Source organism: Hevea brasiliensis, chromosome 6 (genome assembly GCF_030052815.1).
Source record: "Hevea brasiliensis isolate MT/VB/25A 57/8 chromosome 6, ASM3005281v1, whole genome shotgun sequence".
NCBI classification, from domain to species: Eukaryota; Viridiplantae; Streptophyta; class Magnoliopsida; order Malpighiales; family Euphorbiaceae; genus Hevea; species Hevea brasiliensis.
The window spans coordinates 6,995,099-7,008,368 of NC_079498.1; the positions used below are offsets into that span (position 1 = coordinate 6,995,099).

Sequence of the window (13,270 nt, forward strand, 5' to 3'; positions counted from 1 at the left end):
TAATATAAAATCAAACCGAACCGAACCGATTGAATTTTAAAACTAAACCGATTAAATGTTAAAACCGAACCGATTGAATTTTAAAACTGAACCGATTCGATTTGATTTGGTTTTTCGATTTGAATCAAAATTTGCTCACCCCTAATATTGGGTATCCAACATACACAACCCAAATCTAAATTGGGGGATGTCACGATATTAATACTAAACCAAATCCAATAAATATAATATCTACATTCGCTCTATTAAAGTAAGATATGATCTGATATATAAAATATTAATTCTATCATAATTCCTAGTTAACGCTTTAATTATAAAGTTTTACCATAAATTTTACATTCTTTTATTATTATTATTATTATTTTAATAACTCTATTAATTTTAATTCCATTTGGGAATGGTATGTTTTTTTAGGATATTAAAAGAGCATAATTATGTTTGACGAGATTCATTTGAATATGAGCTAATTGGGAAAGTTTTGATAAGACTCAGTCCATTATAAATTTAAAATAAAATTACATGAGACTTATGTATTTTAGAGCGGGAACAATTATCTTCACTTTTTTTTAAATATTCATAAATATTACTTTTTTTAATAATTTATATAATTATTTTATTTTTATAAAATTCTCCACTCTCTATTTGTTTTATAAAAAATATATTCTTAAAATAAAAATTTTACAATTTTTAACATTTAGGATATTTAAAAAATAATAAAAAAAATATTTTCCTAATTTTTGAGAAAACTAAGTCATTTGCAAAGAAAATAACTTTCTCCTTTCAAAAGAAAAATTATTTTTTGAATTTTAATAATTTTATTAAAATATTAAAACGTATATACATACATAACATAAATAAATATTATTAATTTAATATTAAAATTAAACAATAAAAAATATTTTTATATATAAATTATTTTTTACAAGACTAAATTTTCTTAGTAATTACCTTCATGATTCATACAAAATTTTTATGCAAAGTCATTGTTTCTATGAAACTTTCTACACACCCATAAAATTATGACTCATTCAAATAAAATAATTGTAATTTTTAGTACATAATTATATATGTTTATATTACTTTCACTAACCAATTTTTCTAAATTCATCCGTGAATTTAAATCCGGATATGCATTCCTAGACAATGATTTCGTTGGTTTGTTATTACTAAATTAAGAGGTGAATTTAATATTATGCGTGAAAATCAGAAAATTGACTCATTATATCTCTGATTTAGAAAATGGCGGTAAAAAAAGACAATTTCTCCTTTGGCAAAGTTGATGAACGAAGTCGATTAGTAGCGAGGCTAGTCATCCCAGTCTACACGTGCTTTTAGTGTAGCCTCCGGCCAAGATTCTGTATGTTCAAATTAAATTTTCCAGGATAATAACACTACAAATATCTTGCTCTCAATCTCCTTTTTTCATCACAATTTTCACTCGATCACCTGCTCTTAAAAATTAATGGCACCCCTTAAGATGAGAAAAAATCTTCTACCCATCATTGTAGCCATTATTGTGGCGGCAGGAGCCATGCCCAAAATTGTAGTGGCTCAGAATTGTGGTTGTGCACCCAATCTATGCAGTAGTAAATACGGCTACTGTGGCACTGGTGACGCTTATTGCGGCGAAGGATGCAGAGAGGGTCCTTGCTATGCTACGCCTAGCCCACCACACCATCAGGCGATTTTTCGGTGGCTGATGTTGTTACTTCTGATTTCTTTAACGGGATTATCAATCAAGCTGGTGGGTACTGTGCTGGCAAGAACTTCTATACCCGCGATGCATTTCCAAGCGCGAGATTGCTGCTTTTTTTGCTCATGTTACGCATGAAACCGGACGTAAGAATTATTTTGCAGCAATATTAGTCATACTTTACGCATTGAAACTCATTTTCAATAATGAACTAACAAGAAACTAACATTTTGTTTTTGTAGACTTCTGCTACATCGAGGAGATGGATGGAGCCTCCAAGGACTACTGTGACGAAACAATCACGAAGTAACCATGCGTTGCAGGCAAGAACAACTTTGGCCGAGGACCTCTTCAACTAACATGGAACTATAAGTATGGAGCTGCTGGGCAGGAGAATAACTTTTATGGGTTAAACGCTCCTGAAACTGTGGCAAATGACCCAGTTTTGTCATTTAAGACTGCTCTCTGGTTTTGGATGACTAATGTTCGCCATGTCGTAACCCAGGGTTTTGGGGCGACAATTAGAGCCATTAACGGTGCAGTTGAATGTAATGGTGGAAATTCCGCCACTGTTCAGGCTCGTATTGGGTATTACAATGATTATTGTAATCAGTTTGGTGTTTCACGAGGAGATAATCTTAGTTGTTAAATAGGTTCTTGTCGAACTTAATTATAGTTTAAATAATAAATAATGATGTACTATTGCAGTAAGTAATCTGACTACTCGTCGGAGATGATGTATTACATGCAAAGAATAAAAAAAGAAAGTGGAATTGCATTTTTTTGCTTCTTTCTTTGTTGTTGTTGTTGGTTTTTTTTTTTTTTTTGTTCAACTTTTCCTTGTTAGGCACTCTAATATCATATTATGATATATTATATCATGCTTAATGGCTTAAATAAAGTCTGATTTTGTGATAAATCGTCCACAATATCTCATAAGTGAGTAAAGTTCGAACCAGAAAGTTGATGATTTAAAGAGTCTCTCACATTACATGTCCAGTGCTTGAGGAGATTATTCTTCCTCAACCATAAAATAAAATAATCAACATTTCTCCCACCTCCCTACGACCTGCTGCCAACGAGAGCTTACCCAAATCATCCCCAAAGGCTGGTCCAAACTTTCCTTTTTTGATACAGATGAATCTGTGATCATTTTAAAATAACAGCCGTTGAAGGAGGCTTCCAATGAGGCACCGCACATGTGAAGTTTGTTGAACGGGCCTTTCAACGACAGTGCCATTCATTTGCTCTTGCAACACCATAGCCAAACGACAAATTTCAACAGGTTCTTTTCAACAATTATCAAACACCAACAGGTTCCTAGCATAATGATAATCAATGCAATATTAGACTCGTCCAAATGCTCTGTAGTATATCTATGTGTGTGTAGGTTGCTAGAAACTTTAAGTTGTAATTATATTCATTCTGTTCATCATTGATAGGATAATCTGTGAATTTATTTTTGACGTTCCCGATTGACTTGGTGTTATTTTCAATTGATTTTTTTTTAATTGCAAATAAAAAAAATACTCTCCGGGTATGACCATTATAACGTCCTTAGGCTTGAGGCGTGGAGTTACCGGTTGACTTTCTCGACTTAACCCAATCTTATGAGAGGGGACCTACTACCGAATCCGAGGTGGCACCTAATGAGACAAATCATTAGACAATCCATTGCCTCCTCCCATTACACTCCTAAGCGAAGACAATACATAGTCATCATGCTGGTGCGGGGAGTCGAAACGAAATGGGACAAGGCCATCTCACCAGGTTAATGTGATAAGTCCAAATGCTCTACAGTATATCTATAGGCTTAAGTGACGGATTAGCAACTGTTTGCGCCAAAAATAATTATCTTATCTCATTACTTACTTTTTAAGGTTTGTGATTAATTAAATTAATTTTACGTAAAATTAATTTCATTGCATCAATTTTATTATGAGGCCTAAAATAAATATTTTAATTATTGGGGTAGTTATCGGATATTTAATTAGTGGAGGTTATTGATTAATGGAAAATTCTTATCAAAACCGAGTTTGTCCAAGGCACAAACATGTGGAATCTCTTTATTTAATAGGTGGATCTTACTACACATTATGTGTCTTGGATTTATGTAAACTCGATTTAGGCAAGAAAAATCCTTGATTAAATGCGAAGTTATTGAACTAACCACTACCGAGGAAGTTACCAACAGTTAACAAATTAGTGGATAGTAGTTGTAGTAATTCCTAGACGTGCAAGACGTGAAGTAGAGTAGACTCCAAATACTTTCAGGGTCAGTTAGATGCTATTATAAATAACATCTGCTGTACAATGGGAAAGTCCCAACAACCCAACAACTCAGCCAACCAATTCAATAATCAACAACTCAATCAATTAATAAATGAGTCCAACAGTCTACTCCATTCAAGAATCGAGTTGTCACTTTCAATTTTCAGGCATAATCTATTTCAATTTCTATTTTAATTTCAATTTCCAAGCATTGAATTTGCTTTCAATTTCCAAGCATTGTATTTGCTTTCAATGAAGTAATATAATTTCAATTCCAATTTCTTCTAGTGAGACAACCTCTCATATTTTAGTTTACTATGTAATTAAAGGCGAAATTGCATTCAGTATAGCTGATTCCTATAATCATTTGATTTAAAAGTTAGGAGCGTAGTCTAATTAATACACTCAGTATCTAACATATCCGCATTCAAGTTGTTTGTCAGCTGAATTATTTTTACAGCAAACCACAATGAATTAGTAATGAATCCATTACTAACCTATAATTTTGCGACAAATTAACAATGAATTTAGCAATGAATTCGTCAATCCATTGTTGATATATTTTTTTTAGTGATTGTTTGGAATGTCTTATGTAATTTTATTTTCTTCCATATTTACAAATATGTCATTCTTTTTTATATTAACATATTAAATTATAATTTTTATCATTTATTTTCAATTCAAAATTTTCATTACATTATTATTTTGTATGAAAAGAGGTTTTCTAATTTTATCACCGTATTGAAATATTTTATTACAATTTTATCTTTTATCTAATTACAATTTTACCATTTCACTAAAATTAGTATTTTTTTCTTTGATTTGTAAGACTTTGATTAGTGGGGGCAATTGACAAAAAAAGTGTAATAAAAAAATGTAAAATACTAAAAAAGGGTGAGTTTGAAACTAATTACCAAAAAGGGGTAAATTTTGCTGAGGTGGAGAAGGTGAGTGCGGGACGCTAATTATAATAGCGTTTTTAAGGTCCGGACGCTATTCAAAATAGCGTCCGGGTGAAAAAGTTGAAAAAAGAGCTGGACGCTATTCAAAATAGCGTCCAGCTCAATTTAAAGGTTGGACGCTACTTATAGTAGCGTCCAACCTTTTTTTTAATTTTTAATAATTTTATTTTATATTTTAAATAAAATATAAATATTATTTTAATAAATAAAATTATAATATTATATATTATAATATTTTTATTATGAATATTATTTTTTAATTTAAAATAAAATTAAAATTTAAATCAATAAAAAATTAAAATTAAAAAATAAATAATTAAAAAAATTTAAGAAAAGTTGGACGCTACTATAAGTAGCGTCCAACTTTTCTTTAAATTTTTAATTATTTTATTTTATATTTTAAATAAATTAAAAATATTCTTTTAATAAATAAAATTATAATAATTAATATTATATATTTTATAATATTTTTAATTATTTTATATTTTAAATAAATTAAAAAAAATAAAAAATTATAATAAAAATATAAAATAAAATAATTAAAAAAAAATTAAACTATAAATTATGTCTAATTTTTTTTAAGTCTTTTTAATTATTTATTTTTTTAATTTTATATTTTATTAAATTTTAATTTAAATTTAAATTAAAAAAATAATATTAATAATAAAAATATTATAATATATAATATTATAATTTTATTTATTAAAATAATATTTATATTTTATTTAAAATATAAAATAAAATTATTAAAAATTTTAAAAAAAGTTGGACGCTACTGTCTAATTTTTCTTAAATTTTTTTAATTATTTATTTTTTTATTTATTTACATTTTAATTTAATTTTAAATTAAAAATAATATTGATAATAAAAATATTATAATATATAATTTTATAATTTTATTTATTAAAATAATATTTATATTTTATTTAAAATATAAAATAAAATTATTAAAAATTTAAAGAAAAGTTGGACGCTACTTATAGTAGCGTTCAACTTTTCTTAAATTTTTTAATTATTTATTTTTGAATTTTAAATTTTTATTTATATAACTTTTAATTTAATTTTAAATTAAAAAATAATATTTATAATAAAAATATTATAATATGTAATATATAATATTATAATTTTATTTATTAAAATAATATTTATATTTTATTTAAAATATAAAATAAAATTATTAAAAATTTAAAGAAAAGTTGGACGCTACTTATAGTAGCGTTCAACTTTTCTTAAATTTTTTAATTATTTATTTTTTTATTTTAATTTTTTATTTATTTAAATTTTAATTTAATTTTAAATTAAAAAATAATATTGATAATAAAAATATTATAATATATAATATTATAATTTTATTTATTAAAATAATATTTATATTTTATTTAAAATATAAAATAAAATTATTAAAAATTTAAAAAAAAGTTGGACGCTACTTATAGTAGCGTCTAACTTTTCTTAAAATTTTTAATTATTTATTTTTTTATTTATTTACATTTTAATTTAATTTTAAATTAAAAATAATATTGATAATAAAAATATTATAATATATAATATTATAATTTTATTTATTAAAATAATATTTATATTTTATTTAAAATATAAAATAAAATTATTAAAAAATTAAAGAAAAGTTGGACGCTACTTATAGTAGCGTCCAACTTTTTTTAAATTTTTTTAATTATTTATTTTTTAATTTTAATTTTTTATTTATTTAAATTTTAATTTAATTTTAAATTAAAAAATAATATTTATAATAAAAATATTATAATATATAATATTATAATTTTATTTATTAAAATAATATTTATATTTTATTTAAAATATAAAATAAAATTATTAAAAATTTAAAGAAAAGTTGGACGCTACTTATAGTAGCGTCCAATTTTTCTTAAATTTTTTTAATTATTTATTTTTTTATTTTAATTTTTTATTTATTTAAATTTTAATTTAATTTTAAATTAAAAAATAATATTGATAATAAAAATATTATAATATATAATATTATAATTTTATTTATTAAAATAATATTTATATTTTATTTAAAATATAAAATAAAATTATTAAAAATTAAAGAAAAGTTGGACGCTACTTATAGTAGCGTCCAACTTTTCTTAAATTTTTTTAATTATTTATTTTTTAATTTTAATTTTTTATTTATTTAAATTTTAATTTAATTTTAAATTAAAAAATAATATTTATAATAAAAATATTATAATATATAATATATAATATTATAATTTTATTTATTAAAATAATATTTATATTTTATTTAAAATATAAAATAAAATTATTAAAAATTTAAAAGAAAAGTTGGACGCTACTATAAGTAGCGTCCAACCTTTAAACTCTGAGAGCTGGACGCTATTCAAAATAGCGTCCAGCTCTTTTTTCAACTTTTTCACCCGGACGCTATTCAAAATAGCGTCCGGACCTTAAAAACGCTATTATAATTAGCGTCCCGCACTCACCTTCTCCACCTCAGCAAAATTTACTCCTTTTTGGCAATTAATCTCAAACTCACCCTTTTTTAGTATTTTGCATTTTTTATTACACTTTTTTTGTCAATTGCCCTTGATTAGTTACACATTTATCCATTCACCATAAGTACTTTACATAATTTTGTTTTGTTTGTTATTTTTAATTTTTTCGATGTAGTTAATTTATTGTGAAATAGTAAAATTAATTGACATGAAAATATTATTTTTCTCTTTGAAAACTTATAATTTTTTGATATATATACATAATTTAAAAAAATATAGAGAATAGTTTATGTTGGCATAATTACAGCAATTAGCATGATTATAAGAGATTTGTGTAGCATAATTATAGCAATTAGCATTATTATAGGAGATTTGTGTAGTATAATTACAGCAATTATTATTTTTGTCTAAATTAGCTCATATTCTCATGTATAAATAGATGTAATATCTCTGTAAATAAAACACAGACAAATACACAATCCTTTCCTTCATTGCTTGTATTCTTTCTTCTAACATGGTATCAGAGCCGTAAAGCTTTTATTTCTAGTTTCTAGAGTCTCTCTTCTCTCTCTACAACCTGTTCTGGTTCATTCTTTCATTCCTGTTATTATATCATTTTTTTTCTCCTCATCTTATTATCAATGGAGAAATCTGATATTTCAAAACCTATTGCAACAGTTCTGACTGGTTCCAACTATAATCTTTGGGTTCAAGGAATGAAAAGTTTTTTGATAAGTCGCAAGCTTTGGCGTATTGTTACCGGAGATATCACTACACCGACAAGAGAGACGATGAAACTGATACAAAATTTGCTGACCGTCTTGAAGATTGGGATAGTAAAAATCATCAGATCATCACCTGGTTTCGCAATACCTCTGTCTCGTCCATCCACATCAAATTTGTTAATTATGACTCTGCAAAAGAAATCTGAAATTTTTTGGCTAATCGATATCAGACCACTGGACTTGCCCACTATTATCAGTTGTGGACGACTCTTCATAATCTGAAACAAGAAGCAGGTTAATCTGTAAATGATTTTCTTGCCCAGGTCCAACCCATTTGGAATCAAATATCTCAGGCCAAAATCAGTGAAGATCATCTTCATCTCATTCAAGTTCTAATGGCTCTTCGATCAGAATATGAGGCCATTCGAGCATCCCTGCTACATCGAAATCCACTCCCATCATTGGATACTGCTATTCAAGAGATTATTTTTGAAGAGACTCGTCTCAGTTTGGATAAAACTCCTCAATTTAAAACTGCTCTTGCAACTACTCGATCCTCATATCAGAAATCTGGCAATCAACTCTGTAGGAATTGTAATCAAATTGGTCATGCTTTTGCATTTTGTCCTACTATAAAATGCAGATATTGTCATGGTTACGGTCATATTCTTGAACATTGTCCCACACGTCCTCCAAGACCAAAAGGAGGGCATTCTAAATTCAAGAATGTCTCAAAGCCTGGATCTTCCTCTGTCACTACTGTTGCTGCTACTGAGAGTTCTACTGCCATCACCATGAGTGATCTTGAGACACTATTCAAACAGGTTATCTCTTCTAATTCTCCTGCTACCATGTCTGCCACTCCGGATAATTCTTATTGGCTTTTTGGCTCTGCATATTGTAATCATATGACCACTAATCTTAAATTCTTGTCTTCTGCAAAACCTGTATCTTCCTTACCACTAATCCATACTGCAAATGGTACTAAAATGAACATCACACATACTGGTCATGTGTCTACCTCAAATCTTCATCTCCCTGACACCTATTATATCCCTAATTTGGCACTCAATCTTATTTCTGTTGGTCAGTTGTGTGAAAAAGGACTAAATGTTATTTTTTTTCTCCCCATGGTGTCCAGGTACAGAATCCACAAACGGGACAAATTCTTGGGGAGGGTCACAGAGTGGGTCGATTATTTGAGCTTGCATCTTTACATCTTCCTCAGAGATTTGTGTCTGCAGCTACAATCCCTAATTCCTCTATTCACCAATGGCATCGTCGTCTTGGTCATGCTTATGCCAGTAAAATTCAACCCTTAATTTCTCGTGGATTATTAGGATCTACTAAGTTTGAGTCATTTAATTGTTTAAATTGTCAGCTTGCAAAACAACCTGCATTATCTTTTTCTCATAATAATACTACTTCAGACACTCCTTTTGGTTTAATTCATTCTGACATTTGGGGTCCTTTTCCTGTTTCTTCAATAAATGGTTTTCGTTATTTTGTGATATTTATTGATGATTATTCTCGGTTTACTTGGATATATTTTTTGAAACATCGACATAAGTTATCACAAATTTATATCACATTTGCAAAAATGATTAAAACTCAGTTCTCTTGTGACATTAAAATTCTCTGAATAGACAATGCCATGGAATATCGGGATTCTTCTTTACTTCAGTTTCTTAGTCAACAAGGCACCGTTGTTCAACGTTCTTGTCCTCACACCTCTCAACAGAATGGGCGAGCCGAACGCAAGCATTTAAAAACAAAAAATGACCCCTAATAATTATAATCTTCTGTTAATTTCGCTACAACTTTACCAAAAGTTAAAATCTTTTCAAATTTCTTTTAAAACTATTTTTTAAATTAAAAATTAAAGTATTTTATTAATAAAGAAAATTAGAAAGTTAAATTTCTATTAACAAAGCAAATTAGAAATTTAAAGCAATAGTAATAATTATAAAATAATAAATCAATTTATTATAATTTTTTTAAAAAATATTTTTACTATTCATAACTATAAAGAATTTAGTATTTCCCCTCCAAAGTTAGAGCCTAGCCCATGATATGTATGCTTACCCAATTATTAATTGATATATCACTATAAAATATAATGAGTTGATTATAAAATATAAATTTTAAATTTTAATTAATTGGGTGTATAATTTATGCACCCCTTTGATTTTGCTGTCTCCATTGAAAAACTAAAATTAGCGAACACAAAATCTTATCCAAACTCAATAATACCATAATAAAAAAATCCTTAACAAATGAAATCTAAAATCAAAATAAGAATTTTAAAATCTCATTTCAATCAACACTTATATGGTCTTAATCATCCAAATCAAATTAAAAATATACAACAAAGTAAAAAATAAAAAAAAAATCAATGTCATATCATAAAAAAGAAATTGACCAATTCAATTAATATAAATTATAATCAAAGCAATCAACTCCAATTTAAGAGATTAAATTATTATATATATGAAAATAATTGAAATTGAATTATTATAAAAAAAATAAAATATAATAGATTAATTTCGAAAAAATATTTTGTTAATATAGGAATATGGCTGAGCACTAATTTATTTTTATAAAAATAAATGAATTAAATTTAAATAAAAAAAATTTAAGAAACGTTAGTGAGAATGAAAGCATAGAAAAAGAAAGAGCGGAATTGTCTTTTCAAGAAGGAGAAGGATAAGTCCTTTGGACATTGCGGTCAATCCAAATCATCTGCCAATATTAAATTATATTTTTATAAATTTTTTATTTGTATTTAATGTCTCCTAAGTTGGCAGGTGTCCTGGAACGATCTGTACGTGTATCTTCTAGTCTCCGCGTATAGAGTCTGCTTTTTTTTTTTTTATATCATATGGGAAAAACCAATTTAGTATTTTTTATAAAAATTATTTTCTGATAATAATTTATTATTATTTTAAAAATAAATTGTTAAAAATTATTAATTTTAAGACTATGATCATAATTTTGATATGATTATACTTTTGAACTATAACTAATCATTAAATCTTCAAATATTACTCTATTAAATGCCATTAAAATGAAAACCTAGAAGGCAAACACTAAATTCTTGGATGGATAGAAATACAGCATAAATGATTAATTTCTTTTTGATAAAAAACTTTAGATCTGCACGTATAAAGTCCGGAAAATGCAGTTTATTTTTTATTAATATTTAATAATTTAATATTTTTTATTGGCCATAAAAATAGTAAATTTTAAAAAATTAATGATATAAAATATTTCTTCTTCAAAATAAAAAAGTATTAGGTACTACTCTATTCAAAAGTTTATTTCGCTCTATTAAAATTATCTCTGAACAGAAAATTTTAATTACTTAAATTTATTTTTTTTTTCTTTTTAAGAATATTATGTTACACTTAGTTAATACTTCTTATTAATGAATTGTTAAAATTTTTATGTATAAAAAAATGAAAATCCTCAATTGCCCATCAAAACAGAAACTGAAAAATAATTTAATAGAGTTATCAGATATTATCAATTGGTTAGACTTTTCAATTCTATGAAATAGTGACTTCTCATAATATCATACCAAACTATTTGGACTATAGAGACTTCCAGTCCGCACGTCTCCTTTTCCATCTTGAACTGCAATTCTAGCAATTAAGCAGCCTCAAAGCTTCTGTGAACTCTATAAATACCACATCTAATTCTCATTTGCAAGCATGCCACTCATCACTTTTTCAGTTACTCTATTTAGGCCAATCTCTCTCAAAATGTTAACCCACAACAGCATGATGAACCTTCTGTTTACCATCACCCTGGCAATAATTCTTGCAGGAGCCCTCCTAAAAATGTCATGGGCCAAGGTGTCTCGGTGCCAGACCTTGTGACACCAGCTTTCTTTAATGTCATAATCAATCACGCTCCTGCAGGTTGTGCTGGAAAGAACTTCTACTCAAGGGATGCTTTTCTTAAAGCTCTCAATTCATATCCTCAATTTGGAAAATTAGGTTCCGCTGATGATTCTAAACGGGAAGTTGCTGCCTTTTTTGCTCATACCACCCATGAGACTGGATGTAAGTGCATGTCTTTTCTAATTTCTTTTCTTGTTTTTCATGAACTTTATATATGCTGATGTGTTTTCTTCTTCTTGTTTTCTTTTTCATGTCAGATTTCTGCAACAAAGAGGAGCAAAATGTTCCTGCTAATGAGAACTACTGCGATACAAACTTCCCAGATTATCCATGTACCCCAGGCAAGAGATACTTCGGGCGGTCCACTTCAACTAACATGGAACTACAACTACGGAGCAGCTGGTAAAAGCATCGGTTTTGATGGGCTGAACAATCCTGAAATTGTGGCCACAGATCCTGTCATATCATTCAAGACTGCCTTATGGTATTGGATGCAAAATGTCCGCCCTTCTGTGACCCAAGGATTTGGAGCTACAATTAAAGCCATTAATGGTGCTGTTGAATGCAATGGAAAAGAACCTGCCAAAGTTAAAGCTAGAATTGATCTCTACACTAAATATTGTGGCCAATTTGGTGTTTCTCCAGGGGGTAATCTCCAATGCTGAGATACTTTTGTATTGAAGAAGTCAGAATAATAAATGCACGTACGCCAATCCTGCTAGCTTAGTTGATATCCTTATTTAGGAGAAGGTCGAGTTTGAGTTTTCTTATTGGTCAATAGTCATGTCCTGTATTGACTGAATTATTATGTGAGGTGGGATTGTTAAAAAGGATGAGTATCTTCCCATTGTACGTGAGCTTGCTGCGTGCAGATAAATAATATAAATATATAATAATTGCATCATTTTCTCTAATTAATTTCCCTTTCATCTTTTATTTTTCATTTTTTTGAAGGGTTTTATTTTCATTTTTAAGAAGTAATAAATGATCATCCAAGGGTTAGCTAAGTAAGTAAGCATGTGTATTCTTCACTTGATTATATTAGAATTTAACTCTTAGACTAGCACCCAATGACAAATCCATGGGATTGACAGGGACCACTGTTCTCCCCTAGTATTTTAATTTTTAATGGCGAGTAGGTTGAATGTAAGTATACTTTTAATAAATTCTCATATTTTTTCTAAAAAAATATTTCTAATAAAAGTGTGAAATAATTTTATTTATTTATTCACTCAAT

General features: G+C 27.4%; 2 pseudogenes; both read left to right on the plus strand.

Annotated features, from left to right (window-relative positions):
* Nucleotides 1-1,462: 1,462 nt before the first annotated feature.
* On the plus strand, nucleotides 1,463-2,342 carry LOC110668983 (endochitinase PR4-like; annotated as a pseudogene).
* A 9,492-nt stretch (nucleotides 2,343-11,834) lies between these two features.
* Nucleotides 11,835-12,947, plus strand: LOC110668984 (endochitinase EP3-like; annotated as a pseudogene).
* The last annotated feature ends 323 nt before the right edge of the window (nucleotides 12,948-13,270 follow it).